This window comes from Platichthys flesus, chromosome 1 (genome assembly GCF_949316205.1).
Source record: "Platichthys flesus chromosome 1, fPlaFle2.1, whole genome shotgun sequence".
Taxonomy (NCBI): domain Eukaryota; kingdom Metazoa; phylum Chordata; class Actinopteri; order Pleuronectiformes; family Pleuronectidae; genus Platichthys; species Platichthys flesus.
Genome location: NC_084945.1, coordinates 6,455,140 through 6,477,045, shown reverse-complemented (window position 1 = coordinate 6,477,045; position 21,906 = coordinate 6,455,140). Strand labels below are relative to the sequence as shown.

At 41.6% G+C, this 21,906-nt stretch overlaps 1 long non-coding RNA gene across 1 annotated transcript; it reads right to left on the bottom strand.

Moving 5' to 3' along the window:
- Window positions 1-19,163: 19,163 nt before the first annotated feature.
- LOC133958346 (uncharacterized) lies at window positions 19,164-21,680 on the bottom strand. The gene is made up of 3 exons (XR_009921676.1): window positions 20,503-21,680; window positions 20,239-20,414; window positions 19,164-20,133 (listed from the first exon to the last, which is right to left on the bottom strand). It is a non-coding gene; the product is annotated as an uncharacterized LOC133958346 (long non-coding RNA).
- Window positions 21,681-21,906: the final 226 nt, after the last annotated feature.

The following is a 21,906-nucleotide window of genomic DNA, read 5'->3' as shown; positions in this document are numbered from 1 at the left end:
CAAGGCGATAAATGTCCGAACGTCCATCTCTTTATCTGTGGAAGTTCGGACATTCGAGCCCCAGCGAGAGTTCACCATAAAGCACAGCCCTCCACCTCTGCTCCTACTCGACTTGTAGGTTCTGTCCTGCCGGTAGATGGAACAATTTGTTGTTTTTCAAGCATTAAAAGACAAAAAGATCAACTTGTTCACATTACAGCCATCATCTTACATTTTTCAAACCTCCATAGCTCTGTAATATCCAGTGGTCGTCAGCGTTATGTTTGAATTTTTTCCGTACGCTTGTCCCTTTTTCGGAAACCCTCAGCTCCCGTATACAGTTCAATATTTTACTTTACACATTTTCAAAGCAATGTTTTCAGTTTATTGAGGAGGGAATTCAAGACCAACTACATGTATATATACTTTTTAAAATTTTATTAGAAAATATATAGGAAAACCGGAGCACCCGGAGAAAACCTAGCTACAGATTTTCTGTGAAGTGGACGGCTCTAAGGACAGGTTTTCAAAAAGAATACCACGTAGCAGACACCAATGAAGATGTCCAGAGAGCTTTTCATCATGAGGGCCAACGCTGGTGTAGATGTGGTGAAAACAAAAACACTTGATCACTGCAGCAGAATTAATTTCGTAGAATTAATGTAATTATTCTTTCAAGTTATTGCATTTACAAACACAATCAATCCGAATAATAGCTGTTATTCTGACTGGTGAGCAGAGTGCTGAAAGCAAACAACATTCAAGCCCCAGGGAGAGTTCACGATCAAGCACCGCCCTCCACCTCTGCTCCTACCCGACTTGTAGATTCTGTCCTGCCGGTATATAGAAAAAACGGCCAGCGTGACGGCCGAGTCAGGCACCATAGGATCCAGCCAGGTCTCAGTGAACGCCAGCACACAGCAGTTTGTGAGGTCCCGCTGGAAATTAATCCGTGCGTGTAGCTCATCCATTTTAATTTCCAGGGTTTGAACATTTGCGAGTAGAATGCTCGGCCATGGGGAATTGCAGCATCTCGTCGGAGATCTGCACAGGATGCAGGAGCACTTCCCTTTCTTCTTTCTGCTCCGTCGGTGTATTGGTAAAGAGATCGGTGGTAGAACCAAGGAGCCACAGCAAGCACTCCCGTAAGTTGAGAAACTCGTATGAACGACAGTGCAGTGTGCACAAAAAAAAACGTAATAAACATAAAACTTCGTAGTGCATGCGGCGCCATTGTCAGTGCGACCTTCCCTACGGAGCACCACTCTCATTCTACATTAGAATTAATGTGATGTTTTTCTCAAAGAGCTAATAGCTAACAAGAGCCATCCAAAAGTAGCTCCTATTCCTAATAGTCCATAAGTCCCTGCCTTATGGAAACTTGAAACTGCCAGCTTTGTTATATTTCCGCTTTCCTGAATTATGCCTGATATGTTTCCGAAAGCAATCCGTAATTGAGGCCCTTACAGCTGGATTTTCAAAGTGTAGCATGCGCTTCAGGTGGTGGTGCATCTTTTGGTACAGTTCTTTATACACCTGAGCGGCCACTTTTTTGCTGCTAACAATCGGGAAAACCCACTCCGTGATAGGGTAGTCTCTCATGATTCCAATCATCAGCTGATGTGCTAGGGTGATGGTGGTCATCTCTCCATAGTCCGATTTCGATTTACACTTTTTTAAGACATCCAAGACCACCAAGGAGATAAATGTCCGGACTTCCATCTCCAGATCTGTCATCTCAAAGTCAGACTCTGTCATTGTAACGTCTGATACGGTCCGACCATCTGCTACAATCTCATCAGGTATGAAGACCATTTGAGAAGGCATCATCTCTGTGTTCTCTGAAAATCGGATTGTGTTTCCCATCGTCTCTGTGTTCTGTCCTCTGTAAGCTGGGTGCTTCTCAGTTCTGGCATCTGTTCAGCAGAGTCCTCTACAGGTAGATTTGTTCTACCTTTATATCTTTAGAGATTAAACATATAAAATGTCTCTTAGACAAAGACTTGGTCTGTGATCTGCTCTGATCATATTACAGTCTCCTTGTCCTTTGTTCGGTCTATTGGCCGGTGACATTAAGGTGCATTACCTGACATTGCTAAAGACATCAAAGACATTTGTGTTATTTTGTTGAAAGACATTCCTACCTTTATATATAGGGCGGCTTTGGCTGAGGGGTAGAGCGGTCGTCCTCCAACCTGAAGGACGGTTGTTCGATCCCAAGTCTACCACATCTGCATGCCGAACTGCCTTGGGAAAGATGGTGAACCCCAGATTAACCAACATAAAACAACAAAGTGAATGGATGAATGTAAAACTGTACTGTAAAGAGCTTTTAGTGGTCATCATGACTAGAAAAGCGCTATTTTTAGCAAACTCGTTTGACATAAATGGTAAATGGCTTTGTATTTATATAGTTATATATAGTTTATATAATAACATGTCTGTGTTTTCGCAGTGAGAAGGTCAGTAATCGTTCTGTAGTTGTGAACGCGTGTAGTTTTCCTGTTTCAGCCTTTCCTGCAATTTGGGATTCAGTCGTTTGAATACCATTCATTTGATATCTCAGAAATGCCTTGATTAAATTTCTTCGAATTTATTTACAAATGAGCTCCAGATTTTAGCTAATGATCTTCAGCTCCCACATCTAGTTTTATATTTTACTTTACACATTTTTAAATCAATGTATTTCAGTTAATTGTGGAGTGAATGCAAGGAAGAACATTTATATATACTTTTTGAAATTGTATTTACACCCGGAGAAACCTAGTGACAGAGTTTCCGTGAAAGTGGACAGCTCGAAGGACAGGTTTTCAAAAAGAATACCAACATCTCATGATGAAAAGGCAGAGCCGCACACGTAGAAGAAACCGATGAAGCTGTCCAGACAGCTTTGCATCATGAGGGCCAACGCTGGTGTCGATGTGGTGAAAACAAAAACCCTTGAACACTGCAGCAGAATTAATTTCGTAGAATCAATCTAATGTTTCTTTCAAGTTATTGCATTTACAAACACAACCAATCCGAATATACTTGTTATTACTGCTGCTCCTGACATGCAGCCACACCTAAATAGAATTTGGGTAGGAACCCACCACGCCTCCGCCTTCCTGAATATTTCCTGAGATGACATCGAAAGTGTTCCACAATTAAAGCCTTCACAGTTGTCACTTCGAGATGTATCATGTGTTTCACGTGGTTGTGCATCTTTTTGTACATTTCATCATACACATCCTGAGTCACTTTCTCGCTGCTCACATTCGGGAAAAACTCACTCCGGGACAGGGTAGCCTTTCAGGAAATGCAAGGATCATGGTGCGATCCTCTACATAGTGACTTTTTGATTGACACTTTATTAAGAAATCCACGACCACCAGTCGTGGATTTCGGAGGACAATCTCTAGCTCTATCCTCTCAGACTGTGAATTTGGATTGTTTGACACGGTCCGACAATCTGTTGGTCTCTCAGGTAAGAAGACCATTTGATCTGGTGTGTTGGACACAACTGTATTCATCATCTCATCGCTTCAAATCTTGGTGTCTTCGCCATCATCTCAGTGTTCTGAGAATATTCTTGCCCTCTGTTAGCTGGGTATCTATTCTGCCTTTGTATCCGTTCAACAATTTCTCAACAGATTCTTCTACAAGCTGGTTAGTTCAACTATTTTGCGATCAAAGATATAAAATGTCATTATAGACAGAAATGTCTTAATTTAATAACATTAATTTACCGAGTAAAATTCAAGTTAATTTCTGGAGGAATATCAAAACATTGTGTAAATTCAAGTTTAGCAGTCTCAAAAAAAACCCCAATCTTGAAGTAACCTGGTAGCAGTCAAAAACTAACAAATAAAATAAATACATTTCAATATTACTTCGACAATGTCTCTGTCTTCCCTCTGAGAAAGTTATCAATCCTTCTGTAGTTGTGAAGACTTATGGTTTTCCTGTTTCAGCTTTTCTGCAATTTGGGATTCAGTTGCTAACAACTTCTGCAATTTATTAAACATGTTCAAGCATTTAAAAGTCAAAAAATAAACTTGTTCAGGACATTGCAGCTATCCTCTTAAATTTGTCAAACCTCCATAGTTCTGCAATATCAACTGGTCGTCTGCATTATGTTTTAAGGTTGTCGGTTCGCCTGTCCCATTCTCGTAAACTCTCAGCTCCCACACAGTTTAATATTTTACACGTTTTCAAGGCCAAGTTTTCAGTTTATTGAGGAGTGAATTCAAGACCAATCTACATGTATATATTTTTTACAATTTTATTAGAAAATATATAGGACAACTGGAGCACCCGGAGAAAATCTAGTGACAGACTTTCTGTGAAAGTGGACGGCCCCAAGGACAGGTTTCTCAAAAAAATCCAAAAGAAGCTCCTATTCCTAATAGTCCACAAGTCTCACCCTCAAGGGGACATATTATGCCCATTTTACCACAATTGATATGGTTTCTTGGGGTCTTAATGAAATATCTGTACAATTTTTGGGTAAAAATACCACAAGGATAATTTAAATTCTCTTTTTATAATTATTTTGTAATTATATTAGTCTATTTATCGTGAAGACGATAAATAAATGGTCTTTACTTATGTTTCACATACTGTTTGTACATTGTTTGGGTTTAAAATAGAGCCTGTGAGAATCACGGAAGATTGCATCTGCTTTCACCGGCTTTGCTGTGCACTCGCCCTTCTTATATAGTACATCTGCCCCCCGCCGACACACAGGACACACCTCAAACAGCTCCAGGAAGCAGTTTTCATAGACAATATATGTGGGTGTCTTATGAACAGGGTTGGAAGATTCCATTCTATTTGAACGACAGATTTCACAAAAAAGCTGCAACAGCTAAAAAAGTGTAGGATGGTAATCATCTGATTATTGAAATGTTTAGATTAAATATTGAGTTACTCACGTCACATCTGCTGACTCAGTCAAGACTGTGATCGAGTCATCAGGATCATAGATAGCATCCTATGGCTCTCCAAAGTCCATACTTGAACCACTTGTGTTGTCCTCTCCCTCCTCCAAGCGAGGCCTCTTACAGCTGAGGTCCCAACACCGACGTCAGTGCAGCACAGTTTTCTGTGTGCCTATGATAAAACAGACATTCAGTATCTATGGAGTCACAACAAATGAGATGCTGTTACAACTTTAACACGGAGACACAATCAATGACATGACGAAGTAACTGAGGGTAAACAAACCTGTACTTTTGTAGTGAGGTCGCAGTGTTTTCATAGCAGCTATGGGCGCCTGTAGCTAACTTCAAGCTACAGCAGCTACCCCTAACGCCCATAGCAGCTACTACCGGCCCCCGTAGTAGGTGCTACGGGCCTCGGTATTAGCGGCTATGGCCGCTGTAGCTAACTTCCAGACCAGTGCTGCCGTGTAAAAAAAATCAGCGGCACAGTACTCACGGGAGGACACTCAAGCGGAGGGGGGGAAAAGAGCGTGGAGAGCACAACACTTACGAACCTGCCGTGTGAACACCGTTCACCGTGGACTCCGTCGCCGTCTTCATGCTAAGACTCGCCAGCCGTCCTTGATTAATTGTTCAATAACGTTATTAAAAGTCAAACATGAAAACTCCTGTAAAGTCTCTACCTATCCTCAACCACTACATACTAGCCCCCCACCCCTTCACATACACGGCACAACATGCTTACGTCACTGGCCTCCACGCAAAATGTCTAAAAGAAGCAAATACCAGAATTATAAAAAAAAATAAAATACTTACATTTCCCTCGTCTTCAGTATTGTGATGGAAAGATGGCATCGACCCCTCTTTCAATACCAACCTTTTCGAGAATCCGGCATTATATTGGCCCAGGTTGATAAAACAGTCCGATTCAAAGTGGTTAGCGCACACTAACAGATAATGTCAGTTTTGTCATATGTACACTTTCCTGAATTATGCCTGATTGTCATGATTTGAGGAAGGAGATGGACCCAGGAGCGGAGATATTTAACAAAAAGGGTATTTAATATAAACAAAAGCACAAAAAAGCTTACACAAGGCTCAGAAGATCAGGACAGGGCAGGACAGGAGCGCAGAACAGAACAGCAACATGGAACATAATCCACCAGAACGACTAGAGGAACAAGAACGAGCACAAGAAACACTGGAGAAAACAGGAAGCAAAACAGAAAATCCGACAGAGGACAAGGGGAAAGACTGAGGCTTAAATACATACAGGGTAGGCAGGGGTAATTGGCCACAGGTGCAACACATGAGTTACAAGGACAATCACCAAGACAGGAAATGAAGACAGAAACACCCCAAAAGGAACAGAGACTACAAAATAAAACAGAAAACACAGAGGCTGAAATAAACAAACTAAACTAACACTGATACGTTTTCGAAAAACAATCCGTAATTAAGCCCCTAACAGCTGGATTTTCAAAATGTAGCATGCTCTTCACGTGGAGGTGAGTCTTTTCATAAAGTTCATCATTCCCTTGAGCAGCATCTTTCTTGCTGCTTGGGAAAACCAACTCCAATCATCAGCTGATGTGCTAGGGTGATGGTGGTCATCTCTCCATAGCCGGAATTTCGATTTGCACTTTTTTAAGACATCCACGACCACCAAGGCGATAAATGTCTGAACGTCCATCTCTTTATCTGTGAAGGTTCGGAAATTCGAGCCCCAGCGAGAGTTCACCATCAAGCACAGCCCTCCACCTCTGCTCCTACCCGACTTGTAGGTTCTGTCCTGCCGGTAGATGGAAAAATTGGTTGTTAAACATTTTCAAGCATTAAAAGACAAAAAGATCAACTTGTTCACATTACAGCCATCATCTTAAACCTCTCAAAGTCATACTGATCCGCTCCCACCATCTGCTGCAATCTCATCAGGTATGAAGACCATTTATCTTGGCATCATCTCAGGGTTCGATGCAAATCGGATTGAGTCTTCCATCGTCTCTGTGTTCTTCTGCCCTCTGTAAGCTGGGTGCCTCTCAGTCCTGGTATCTACAACTGCTATGATTTACAGAACCCCAAGGCTTATATACAATACAATCTGCCTGCAGTGGAATGTACAGGGAAGGTATAGAGGCAGCACTTTTACCAATAGCAGCTCCAGGTCTGGTGAGCAGCGTGCTGAAAGCACACAACATTCGAGCCCCAGTGAGAGTTCACCATAAAGCACAGCCCTCCACCTCTGCTCCTACCCGACTTGTAGGTTCTGTCCTGCCGGTAGATGGAAAAATTGGTTGTTAAACATTTTCAAGCATTAAGAGACAAAAAGATCAACTTGTTCACATTACAGCCATCATCTTAAATTTTTCAAACCTCCATAGCTCTGTAATATCCAGTGGTCGTCAGCGTTATGTTTGAATTTTTTCTGTACGCTTGTCCCATTCTCGTAAACCCTCAGCTCCCGTATACAGTTCAATATTTTACTTTACACATTTTCAAAGCAATGTTTTCAGTTTATTGAGGAGGGAATTCAAGACCAACTACATGTATATATACTTTTTAAAATTTTATTAGAAAATATATAGGAAAACCGAGCACCCGGAGAAAACCTGGCTACAGATTTTCTGTGAAAGTGGACGGCTCTAAGGACAGGTTTTCAAAAAGAATACCACGTAGCAGACACCAATGAAGCTGTCCAGAGAGCTTTTCATCATGAGGGCCAACGCTGGTGTCCATGTGGTGAAAACAAAAACACTTGATCACTGCAGCAGAATTAATTTCGTAGAATTAATGTAATTATTCTTTCAAGTTATTGCATTTACAAACGCAATCAATCCGAATAATAGCTGTTATTCTGACTGGTGAGCAGAGTGCTGAAAGCAAACAACATTCGAGCCCCAGCGAGAGTTCACGATCAAGCACAGCCCTCCACCTCTGCTCCTACCCGACTTGTAGATTCTGTCCTGCCGGTAGATAGAAAAAACGGCCAGTGTGACGGCCGAGTCAGGCACCATAGGATCCAGCCAGGTCTCAGTGAACGCCAGCACACAGCAGTTAGTGAGGTCCCGCTGGAAATTAATCCGTGCGTGTAGCTCATCCATTTTATTTTCCAGGGATTTTGAACATTTGCGAGTAGAATGCTCGGGAGTGGGGAAAAGCAGCATCTCGTCGGAGATCTGCACAGGATGCAGGAGCACTTCCCTCTCTTCTTTCTGCTCCGTCGGCGTATTGGTAAACAGATCGGTGGTAGAACCAAGGAGCCACAGCAAGCACTCCCATAAGTTGAGAAAAACTCTTATGAACGACAGTGCAGTATGCACAAAAAAAAAACGTAATAAACATAAAACTTCGTAGTGCATGCGGAGCCATTGTCAGTGCGACCTTCCCTACGGAGCACCACTCATTCTACATTAGTAGAATTAATGTGATGTTTTTCTCAAAGAGCTAATAGCTAACAAGAGCATCCAAAAGTAGCTCCTATTCCTAATAGTCCATAAGTCCCTGCCTTATGGAAACTTGAAACTGCCAGCTTTGTTATATTTCCGCTTTCCTGAATTATGCCTGATATGTTTCCGAAAGCAATCCGTAATTGAGGCCCTTACAGCTGGATTTTCAAAGTGTAGCATGCGCTTCAGGTGGTGGTGCATCTTTTGGTACAGTTCTTTATACACCTGAGCGGCCACTTTTTTGCTGCTAACAATCGGGAAAACCCACTCCGTGATAGGGTAGTCTCTCATGATTCCAATCATCAGCTGATGTGCTAGGGTGATGGTGGTCATCTCTCCATAGTCCGATTTCGATTTACACTTTTTTAAGACATCTAGGACCACCAAGGAGATAAATGTCCGGACTTCCATCTCCAGATCTGTCATCTCAAAGTCAGACTCTGTCATTGTAACGTCTGATACGGTCCGACCATCTGCTACAATCTCATCAGGTATGAAGACCATTTGAGAAGGCATCATCTCTGTGTTCTCTGAAAATCGGATTGTGTTTCCCATCGTCTCTGTGTTCTGTCCTCTGTAAGCTGGGTGCTTCTCAGTTCTGGTATCTGTTCAGCAGAGTCCTCTACAGGTAGATTTGTTCTACCTTTATATCTTTAGAGATTAAACATATAAAATGTCTCTTAGACAAAGACTTGGTCTGTGATCTGCTCTGATCATATTACAGTCTCCTTGTCCTTTGTTCGGTCTATTGGCCGGTGACATTAAGGTGCATTACCTGACATTGCTAAAGACATCAAAGACATTTGTGTTATTTTGTTGAAAGACATTCCTACCTTTATATATAGGGCGGCTTTGGCTGAGGGGTAGAGCGGTCGTCCTCCAACCTGAAGGACGGTTGTTCGATCCCAAGTCTACCACATCTGCATGCCGAACTGCCTTGGGAAAGATGGTGAACCCCAGATTAACCAACATAAAACAACAAAGTGAATGGATGAATGTAAAACTGTACTGTAAAGAGCTTTTAGTGGTCATCATGACTAGAAAAGCGCTATTTTTAGCAAACTCGTTTGACATAAATGGTAAATGGCTTTGTATTTATATAGTTATATATAGTTTATATAATAACATGTCTGTGTTTTCGCAGTGAGAAGGTCAGTAATCGTTCTGTAGTTGTGAACGCGTGTAGTTTTCCTGTTTCAGCCTTTCCTGCAATTTGGGATTCAGTCGTTTGAATACCATTCATTTGATATCTCAGAAATGCCTTGATTAAATTTCTTCGAATTTATTTACAAATGAGCTCCAGATTTTAGCTAATGATCTTCAGCTCCCACATCTAGTTTTATATTTTACTTTACACATTTTCAAATCAATGTATTTCAGTTAATTGTGGAGTGAATGCAAGGAAGAACATTTATATATACTTTTTGAAATTGTATTTACACCCGGAGAAACCTAGTGACAGAGTTTCCGTGAAAGTGGACAGCTCGAAGGACAGGTTTTCAAAAAGAATACCAACATCTCATGATGAAAAGGCAGAGCCGCACACGTAGAAGAAACCGATGAAGCTGTCCAGACAGCTTTGCATCATGAGGGCCAACGCTGGTGTCGATGTGGTGAAAACAAAAACCCTTGAACACTGCAGCAGAATTAATTTCGTAGAATCAATCTAATGTTTCTTTCAAGTTATTGCATTTACAAACACAATCAATCCGAATATACTTGTTATTACTGCTGCTCCTGACATGCAGCCACACCTAAATAGAATTTGGGTAGGAACCCACCACGCCTCCGCCTTCCTGAATATTTCCTGAGATGACATCGAAAGTGTTCCACAATTAAAGCCTTCACAGTTGTCACTTCGAGATGTATCATGTGTTTCACGTGGTTGTGCATCTTTTTGTACATTTCATCATACACATCCTGAGTCACTTTCTCGCTGCTCACATTCGGGAAAAACTCACTCCGGGACAGGGTAGCCTTTCAGGAAATGCAAGGATCATGGTGCGATCCTCTACATAGTGACTTTTTGATTGACACTTTATTAAGAAATCCACGACCACCAGTCGTGGATTTCGGAGGACAATCTCTAGCTCTATCCTCTCAGACTGTGAATTTGGATTGTTTGACACGGTCCGACAATCTGTTGGTCTCTCAGGTAAGAAGACCATTTGATCTGGTGTGTTGGACACAACTGTATTCATCATCTCATCGCTTCAAATCTTGGTGTCTTCGCCATCATCTCAGTGTTCTGAGAATATTCTTGCCCTCTGTGAGCTGGGTATCTATTCTGCCTTTGTATCCGTTCAACAATTTCTCAACAGATTCTTCTACAAGCTGGTTAGTTCAACTTTTTTGCGATCAAAGATATAAAATGTCATTATATACAGAAATGTCTTAATTTAATAACATTAATTTACCGAGTAAAATTCAAGTTAATTTCTGGAGGAATATCAAAACATTGTGTAAATTCAAGTTTAGCAGTCTCAAAAAAAAACCCAATCTTGAAGTAACCTGGTAGCAGTCAAAAACTAACAAATAAAATAAATACATTTCAATATTACTTCGACAATGTCTCTGTCTTCCCTCTGAGAAAGTTATCAATCCTTCTGTAGTTGTGAAGACTTATAGTTTTCCTGTTTCAGCTTTTCTGCAATTTGGGATTCAGTTGCTAACAACTTCTGCAATTTATTAAACATGTTCAAGCATTTAAAAGTCAAAAAATAAACTTGTTCAGGACATTGCAGCTATCCTCTTAAATTTGTCAAACCTCCATAGTTCTACAATATCAACTGGTCGTCTGCATTATGTTTTAAGGTTGTCGGTTCGCCTGTCCCATTCTCGTAAACTCTCAGCTCCCACACAGTTTAATATTTTACTTTACACGTTTTCAAGGCCAAGTTTTCAGTTTATTGAGGAGTGTATTCAAGACCAATCTACATGTATATATTTTTTACAATTTTATTAGAAAATATATAGGACAACTGGAGCACCCGGAGCAAACCTAGTGACAGACTTTCTGTGAAAGTGGACGGCTCCAAGGACAGGTTTCTCAAAAAAATCCAAAAGTAGCTCCTATTCCTAATAGTCCACAAGTCTCACCCTTAAAGGGGACATATTATGCCCATTTTACCACAATTGATATGGTTTCTTGGGGTCTTAATGAAATATCTGTACAATTTTTGGGTAAAAATACCACAAGGATAATTTAAATTCTCTTTTTATAATTATTTTGTAATTATATTAGTCTATTTATCGTGAAGACGATAAATAAATGGTCTTTACTTATGTTTCACATACTGTTTGTACATTGTTTGGGTTTAAAATAGAGCCTGTGAGAATCACGGAAGATTGCATCTGCTTTCACCGGCTTTGCTGTGCACTCGCCCTTCTTATATAGTACCCCTTCCCCCCCGCCGACACACAGGACACACCTCAAACAGCTCCAGGAAGCAGTTTTCATAGACAATATATGTGGGTGTCTTATGAACAGGGTTGGAAGATTCCATTCTATTTGAACGACAAAGATTTCACAAAAAAACTGCAACAGCTAAAAAAGTGTAGGATGGTAATCATCTGATTATTGAAATGTTTAGATTAAATATTGAGTTACTCACGTCACATCTGCTGACTCAGTCAAGACTGTGATCGAGTCATCAGGATCATAGATAGCATCCTATGGCTCTCCGAAGTCCATACTTTAACCACTTGTGTTGTCCTCTCCCTCCTCCAAGCGAGGCCTCTTACAGCTGAGGTCCCAACACCGACGTCAGTGCAGCACAGTTTTCTGTGTGCGTATGATAGAACAGACATTCAGTATCCATGGAGTCACAACAAATGAGATGCTGTTACAACTTTAACACGGAGACACAATCAATGACATGACGAATAACTGAGGGTAAACAAACCTGTACTTTTGTAGTGAGGTCGCAGTGTTTTCATAGCAGCTACGGGCGCCTGTAGCTAACTTCAAGCTACAGCAGCTACCCCCAACGCCCATAGCCGCTACTACCGGCCCCCGTAGTAGGTGCTACGGGCCTCGGTATTAGCGGCTATGGGCGCTGTAGCTAACTTCCAGACCAGTGCTGCCGTGGAAAAAAAATCAGCGGCACAGTACTCACGGGAGGACACTCGAGCGGAGGGGGGGAAAGAGCGTGGAGAGCACAACACTCACGAACCTGCCGTGCGAACACCGTTCACCGTGGACTCCGACGCCGTCTTCTCGCTAAGACTCGCCAGCCGTCCTCGATTAATTATTCAATAACGTTATTAAAAGTCAAACATGAAAACTCCTGTAAAGTCTCTACCTATCCCCAACCACAACATACTAGCCCCTTACCCCTTCACATACACGGCACAACATGCTTACGTCACTGGCCTCCACACAAAATGTCTAAAAGAAGCAAATACCAGAATTATAAAAAAAAAAAAAAATACTTACATTTCCCTCGTCTTCAGTAATGTGATGGAAAGATGGCATCGACCCCTCTTTCAATAACAACCTTTTCGAAAATCCGGCGTTATATTGGCACAGGTTGATAAAACAGTCCGATTCAAAGTGGTTAGCGCACACTAACAGATAATGTCAATTTTGTCATATGTACGCTTTCCTGAATTATGCCTGATTGTCACGATTTGAGGAAGGAGATGGACCCAGGAGCGGAGATATTTAACAAAAAGGGTATTTAATATAAACAAAAGCACAAAAAAGCTTACACGAGGCTCAGAAGATCAGGACAGGGCAGGACAGGAACGCAGAACAGAACAGCAACATTGAACATAATCCACCAGAACGACTAGAGGAACAAGAACGAGCACAAGAAACACTGGAGAAAACAGGAAGCAAAACAGAAAATCCGACAGAGGACAAGGGGAAAGACTGAGGCTTAAATACATACAGGGTAGGCAGGGGTAATTGGCCACAGGTGCAACACATGAGGAGTTACAAGGACAATCACCAAGACAGGAAATGAAGACAGAAACACCCCAAAAGGAACAGAGACTACAAAATAAAACAGAAAACACAGAGGCTGAAATAAACAAACTAAACTAACACTGATACGTTTTCGAAAAACAATCCGTAATTAAGCCCCTAACAGCTGGATTTTCAAAATGTAGCATGCTCTTCACGTGGAGGTGAGTCTTTTCGTAAAGTTCATCATTCCCTTGAGCAGCACCTTTCTTGCTGCTTGGGAAAACCAACTCCAATCATCAGCTGATGTGCTAGGGTGATGGTGGTCATCTCTCCATAGCCGGAATTTCGATTTGCACTTTTTTAAGACATCCACGACCACCAAGGCGATAAATGTCTGAACGTCCATCTCTTTATCTGTGAAGGTTCGGAAATTCGAGCCCCAGCGAGAGTTCACCATCAAGCACAGCCCTCCACCTCTGCTCCTACCCGACTTGTAGGTTCTGTCCTGCCGGTAGATGGAAAAATTGGTTGTTAAACATTTTCAAGCATTAAAAGACAAAAAGATCAACTTGTTCACATTACAGCCATCATCTTACATTTTTCAAACCTCCATAGCTCTGTAATATCCAGTGGTCGTCAGCGTTATGTTTGAATTTTTTCCGTACGCTTGTCCCATTCTCGTAAACCCTCAGCTCCCGTATACAGTTCAATATTTTACTTTACACATTTTCAAAGCAATGTTTTCAGTTTATTGAGGAGGGAATTCAAGACCAACTACATGTATATATACTTTTTTAAATTTTATTAGAAAATATATAGGAAAACCGGAGCACCCGGAGAAAACCTAGCTACAGATTTTCTGTGAAAGTGGACGGCTCTAAGGACAGGTTTTCAAAAAGAATACCACGTAGCAGACACCAATGAAGCTGTCCAGAGAGCTTTTCATCATGAGGGCCAACGCTGGTGTCCATGTGGTGAAAACAAAAACACTTGATCACTGCAGCAGAATTAATTTCGTAGAATTAATGTAATTATTCTTTCAAGTTATTGCATTTACAAACACAATCAATCCGAATAATAGCTGTTATTCTGACTGGTGAGCAGAGTGCTGAAAGCAAACAACATTCGAGCCCCAGCGAGAGTTCACGATCAAGCACCGCCCTCCACCTCTGCTCCTACCCGACTTGTAGATTCTGTCCTGCCGGTAGATAGAAAAAACGGCCAGTGTGACGGCCGAGTCAGGCACCATAGGATCCAGCCAGGTCTCAGTGAACGCCAGCACACAGCAGTTTGTGAGGTCCCGCTGGAAATTAATCCGTGCGTGTAGCTCATCCATTTTATTTTCCAGGGATTTTGAACATTTGCGAGTAGAATGCTCGGCCATGGGGAATTGCAGCATCTCGTCGGAGATCTGCACAGGATGCAGGAGCACTTCCCTCTCTTCTTTCTGCTCCGTCGGCGTATTGGTAAACAGATCGGTGGTAGAACCAAGGAGCCACAGCAAGCACTCCCATAAGTTGAGAAAAACTCTTATGAACGACAGTGCAGTATGCACAAAAAAAAACGTAATAAACATAAAACTTCGTAGTGCATGCGGAGCCATTGTCAGTGCGACCTTCCCTACGGAGCACCACTCATTCTACATTAGTAGAATTAATGTGATGTTTTTCTCAAAGAGCTAATAGCTAACAAGAGCCATCCAAAAGTAGCTCCTATTCCTAATAGTCCATAAGTCCCTGCCTTATGGAAACTTGAAACTGCCAGCTTTGTTATATTTCCGCTTTCCTGAATTATGCCTGATATGTTTCCGAAAGCAATCCGTAATTGAGGCCCTTACAGCTGGATTTTCAAAGTGTAGCATGCGCTTCAGGTGGTGGTGCATCTTTTCGTACAGTTCTTTATACACCTGAGCGGCCACTTTTTTGCTGCTCACAATCGGGAAAACCCACTCCGTGATAGGGTAGTCTCTCATGATTCCAATCATCAGCTGATGTGCTAGGGTGATGGTGGTCAGCTCTCCATAGTCCGATTTCGATTTACACTTTTTTAAGACATCCAAGACCACCAAGGAGATAAATGTCCGGACTTCCATCTCCAGATTTGTCATCTCAAAGTCAGACTCTGTCATTGTAACGTCTGATACGGTCCGACCATCTGCTACAATCTCATCAGGTATGAAGACCATTTGAGAAGGCATCATCTCTGTGTTCTCTGAAAATCGGATTGTGTTTCCCATCGTCTCTGTGTTCTGTCCTCTGTAAGCTGGGTGCTTCTCAGTTCTGGTATCTGTTCAACAGATTCCACTACAGGTAGATTTGTTCTACCTTTATATCTTTAGAGATTAAACATATAAAATGTCTCTTAGACAAAGACTGGTCTGTGATCTGCTCTGATCATATCAAAGTCTCCTTGTCCTTTGTTCGGTCTATTGGCCGGTGACATTAAGGTGCATTACCTGACATTGCTAAAGACATCAAAGACATTTGTGTTATTTTGTTGAAAGACATTCCTACCTTTATATATAGGACGGCTTTGGCTGAGGGGTAGAGCGGTCGTCCTCCAACCTGAAGGACGGTTGTTCGATCCCCAGTCTACCACATCTGCATGCCGAACTGCCTTGGGAAAGATGGTGAACCCCAGATTAACCAACATAAAACAACAAAGTGAATGGATGAATGTAAAACTGTACTGTAAAGAGCTTTTAGTGGTCATCATGACTAGAAAGCGCTATTTTTAGCAAACTCGTTTGACATAAATGGTAAATGGCTTTGTATTTATATAGTTATATATAGTTTATATAATAACATGTCTGTGTTTTCGCAGTGAGAAGGTCAGTAATCGTTCTGTAGTTGTGAACGCGTGTAGTTTTCCTGTTTCAGCCTTTCCTGCAATTTGGGATTCAGTCGTTTGAATACCATTCATTTGATCTCTCAGAAATGCCTTGATTAAATTTCTTCGAATTTATTTACAAATGAGCTCCAGATTTTAGCTTATGATCTTCAGCTCCCACATCTAGTTTTATATTTTACTTTACACATTTTCAAATCAATGTATTTCAGTTAATTGTGGAGTGAATGCAAGGAAGAACATTTTATATATACTTTTTGAAATTGTATTTACACCCGGAGAAACCTAGTGACAGAGTTTCCGTGAAAGTGGACAGCTCTAAGGACAGGTTTTCAAAAAGAATACCAACATCTCATGATGAAAAGGCAGAGCCGCACATGTAGAAGAAACCGATGAAGCTGTCCAGACAGCTTTTCATCATGAGGGCCAACGCTGGTGTCGATGTGGTGAAAACAAAAACCCTTGAACACTGTAGCAGAATTAATTTCGTAGAATCAATCTAATGTTTCTTTCAAGTTATTGCATTTACAAACACAATCAATCCGAATATACTTGTTATTACTGCTGCTCCTGACATGCAGCCACACCTAAATAGAATTTGGGTAGGAACCCACCACGCCTCCGCCTTCCTGAATATTTCCTGAGATGACATCGAAAGTGTTCCACAATTAAAGCCTTCACAGTTGTCACTTCGAGATGTATCATGTGTTTCACGTGGTTGTGCATCTTTTTGTACATTTCATCATACACATCCTGAGTCACTTTCTCGCTGCTCACATTCGGGAAAAACTCACTCCGGGACAGGGTAGCCTTTCAGGAAATGCAAGGATCATGGTGCGATCCTCTACATAGTGACTTTTTGATTGACACTTTATTAAGAAATCCACGACCACCAGTCGTGGATTTCGGAGGACAATCTCTAGCTCTATCCTCTCAGACTGTGAATTTGGATTGTTTGACACGGTCCGACAATCTGTTGGTCTCTCAGGTAAGAAGACCATTTGATCTGGTGTGTTGGACACAACTGTATTCATCATCTCATCGCTTCAAATCTTGGTGTCTTCGCCATCATCTCATTGTTCTGAGAATATTCTTGCCCTCTGTGAGCTGGGTATCTATTCTGCCTTTGTATCCGTTCAACAATTTCTCAACAGATTCTTCTACAAGCTGGTTAGTTCAACTTTTTTGCGATCAAAGATATAAAATGTCATTATAGACAGAAATGTCTTAATTTAATAACATTAATTTACCGAGTAAAATTCAAGTTAATTTCTGGAGGAATATCAAAACATTGTGTAAATTCAAGTTTAGCAGTCTCAAAAAAAAACCCAATCTTGAAGTAACCTGGTAGCAGTCAAAAACTAACAAATAAAATAAATACATTTCAATATTACTTCGACAATGTCTCTGTCTTCCCTCTGAGAAAGTTATCAATCCTTCTGTAGTTGCAAACACTTATAGTTTTCCTGTTTCAGCTTTTCTGCAATTTGGGATTCAGTTGCTAACAACTTCTGCAATTTATTAAACATGTTCAAGCATTTAAAAGTCAAAAAATAAACTTGTTCAGGACATTGCAGCTATCCTCTTAAATTTGTCAAACCTCCATAGTTCTGCAATATCAACTGGTCGTCTGCATTATGTTTTAAGGTTGTCGGTTCGCCTGTCCCATTCTCGTAAACTCTCAGCTCCCACACAGTTTAATATTTTACTTTACACGTTTTCAAGGCCAAGTTTTCAGTTTATTGAGGAGTGAATTCAAGACCAATCTACATGTATATATTTTTTACAATTTTATTAGAAAATATATAGGACAACTGGAGCACCCGGAGAAAACCTAGTGACAGACTTTCTGTGAAAGTGGACGGCTCCAAGGACAGGTTTCTCAAAAAAATCCAAAAGTAGCTCCTATTCCTAATAGTCCACAAGTCTCACCCTCAAGGGAACATATTATGCCCATTTTACCACAATTGATATGGTTTCTTGGGGTCTTAATGAAATATCTGTACAATTTTTGGGTAAAAATACCACAAGGATAATTTAAATTCTCTTTTTATAATTATTTTGTAATTATATTAGTCTATTTATCGTGAAGACGATAAATAAATGGTCGTTACTTATGTTTCACATACTGTTTGTACATTGTTTGGGTTTAAAATAGAGCCTGTGAGAATCACGGAAGATTGCATCTGCTTTCACCGGCTTTGCTGTGCACTCGCCCTTCTTATATAGTACATCTGCCCCCCGCCGACACACAGGACACACCTCAAACAGCTCCACGAAGCAGTTTTCATAGACAATATATGTGGGTGTCTTATGAACAGGGTTGGAAGATTCCATTCTATTTGAACGACAGATTTCACAAAAAAGCTGCAACAGCTAAAAAAGTGTAGGATGGTAATCATCTGATTATTGAAATGTTTAGATTAAATATTGAGTTACTCACGTCACATCTGCTGACTCAGTCAAGACTGTGATCGAGTCATCAGGATCATAGATAGCATCCTATGGCTCTCCAAAGTCCATACTTGAACCACTTGTGTTGTCCTCTCCCTCCTCCAAGCGAGGCCTCTTACAGCTGAGGTCCCAACACCGACGTCAGTGCAGCACAGTTTTCTGTGTGCTACGGGCCTCGGTATTAGCGGCTATGGGCGCTGTAGCTAACTTCCAGACCAGTGCTGCCGTGTAAAAAAAAATCAGCGGCACAGTACTCACGGGAGGACACTCAAGCGGAGGGGGGGAAAAGAGCGTGGAGAGCACAACACTCACGAACCTGCCGTGCGAACACCGTTCACCGTGGACTCCGACGCCGTCTTCTCGCTAAGACTCGCCAGCCGTCCTCGATTAATTGTTCAATAACGTTATTAAAAGTCAAACATGAAAACTCCTGTAAAGTCTCTTCCTATCCCCAACCACAACATACTAGCCCCCCCCCCCCCCCCCCCCTTCACATACACGGCACAACATGCTTACGTCACTGGCCTCCACACAAAATGTCTAAAAGAAGCAAATACCAGAATTATAAAAAAAAAAAAAAATACTTACATTTCCCTCGTCTTCAGTAATGTGATGGAAAAATGGCATCGACCCCTCTTTCAATAACAACCTTTTTGAGAATCCGGCGTTATATTGGCACAGGTTGATAAAACAGTCCGATTCAAAGTGGTTAGCGCACACTAACAGATAATGTCAATTTTGTCATATGTACGCTTTCCTGAATTATGCCTGATTGTCACGATTTGAGGAAGGAGATGGACCCAGGAGCGGAGATATTTAACAAAAAGGGTATTTAATATAAACAAAAGCACAAAAAAGCTTACACGAGGCTCAGAAGATCAGGACAGGGCAGGACAGGAACGCAGAACAGAACAGCAACATGGAACATAATCCACCAGAACGACTAGAGGAACAAGAACGAGCACAAGAAACACTGGAGAAAAACAGGACGCAAAACAGAAAATCCGACAGAGGACAAGGGGAAAGACTGAGGCTTAAATACATACAGGGTAGGCAGGGGTAATTGGCCACAGGTGCAACACATGAGGAGTTACAAGGACAATCACCAAGACAGGAAATGAAGACAGAAACACCCCACAAGGAACAGAGACTACAAAATAAAACAGAAAACACAGAGGCTGAAATAAACGAACTAAACTGACACTGATACGTTTTCGAAAAACAATCCGTAATTAAGCCCCTAACAGCTGGATTTTCAAAATGTAGCATGCTCTTCACGTGGAGGTGAGTCTTTTCGTGAAGTTCATCATTCACTTGAGCAGCATCTTTCTTGCTGCTCAGGAAAACCAACTCCAATCATCAGCTGATGTGCTAGGGTGATGGTGGTCATCTCTCCATAGTCCGATTTTTCGAATTTGCACTTTTTTAAGACATCCACGACCACCAAGGCGATAAATGTCCGAACGTCCATCTCTTTATCTGTGGAAGTTCGGACATTCGAGCCCCAGCGAGAGTTCACCATAAAGCACAGCCCTCCACCTCTGCTCCTACTCGACTTGTAGGTTCTGTCCTGCCGGTAGATGGAACAATTTGTTGTTAAACATTTTCAAGCATTAAAAGACAAAAAGATCAACTTGTTCAGGACATTACAGCCATCATCTTAAAATTTTCAAACCTCTTAAAGTCATACTGATCCGCTCCCACCATCTGCTGCAATCTCATCAGGTACGAAGACCATTTATCTTGGTATCATTTCAGGGTTCGATGAAAATCGGATTGAGTCTTCCATCGTCTCTGTCTTCTTCTGCCCTCTGTAAGCTGGGTGCCTCTCAGTCCTGGTATCTACAACTGCTATGATTTACAGAACCCCAAGGCTTATATACAATACAATCTGCCTGCAGTGGAATGTACAGGGAAGGTATAGAGGCAGCACTTTTACCAATAGCAGCTCCAGGTCTGGTGAGCAGCGTGCTGAAAGCACACAACATTCCAGCCCCAGCGAGAGTTCACCATAAAGCACAGCCCTCCACCTCTGCTCCTACCCGACTTGTAGGTTCTGTCCTGCCGGAAGATGGAAAAATTTGTTGTTAAACATTTTCAAGCATTAAAAGACAAAAGATCAACTTGTTCACATTACAGCCATCATCTTACATTTTTCAAACCTCCAATAGTTCTGTAATATCCAGTGGCCGTCAGCGTTATGTTTGAATTTTTTCCGTACGCTTGTCCCTTTTTCGTAAACCCTCAGCTCCCGTATACAGTTCAATATTTTACTTTACACATTTTCAAAGCAATGTTTTCAGTTTATTGAGGAGGGAATTCAAGACCAACTACATGTATATATACTTTTTAAAATTTTATTAGAAAATATATAGGTAAACCGGAGCACCCGGAGAAAACCTAGCTACAGATTTTCTGTGAAAGTGGACGGCTCTAAGGACAGGTTTTCAAAAAGAATACCACGTAGCAGACACCAATGAAGCTGTCCAGAGAGCTTTTCATCATGAGGGCCAACGCTGGTGTCCATGTGGTGAAAACAAAAACACTTGGTCTCTGCAGCAGAATTAATTTCGTAGAATTAATGTAATGTTTCTTTCAAGTTATTGCATTTACAAACACAATCAATCCGAATAATAGCTGTTATTCTGATGGTGAGCAGAGAGCTGAAAGCAATCAACATTCAAGCCCCAGCGAGAGTTCACCATCAAGCACAGCCCTCCACCTCTGCTCCTACCCGACTTGTAGATTCTGTCCTGCCGGTAGATGGAAAAAATCGTCCGGAGTGATGGCCGAGTCAGGCACCATAGGATCCAGCCAGGTCTCAGTGAAAGCCAGCACACAGCAGTTTGTGATGTCCCGCTGGAAATTAGTCCGTGCGTGTAGCTCGTCCATTTTATTGTCCAGGGATTGAACATTTGCGAGTAGAGTGCTCGGCAGTGGGGAATTGCAGCATCTCGTCCGAGATCTGCACAGGATGGAGGAGCACTTCCCTTTCTTCTTTCTGCTCCGTCGGCGTATCGGTAAACAGATCAACGTATTTCCGTATAACAACGTATAAGGTGCTAGTCGATCATACTGTATGAACGACAGTGCACAAAAAACAAACAAGAAAAACCGTAATAAACATAAAACTTCGTAGTGCATGCGGAGCCATTGTCAGTGCGACCTTCCCTACGGCGCACCACTCTCATTCTACATTAGTAGAATTAATGTGATGTTTTTCTCAAAGAGCTAATAGCTAACAAGAGCCATCCAAAAGTAGCTCCTATTCCTAATAGTCCATAAGTCCCTGCCTTATGGAAACTTGAAACTGCCAGCTTTGTTATATTTCCGCTTTCCTGAA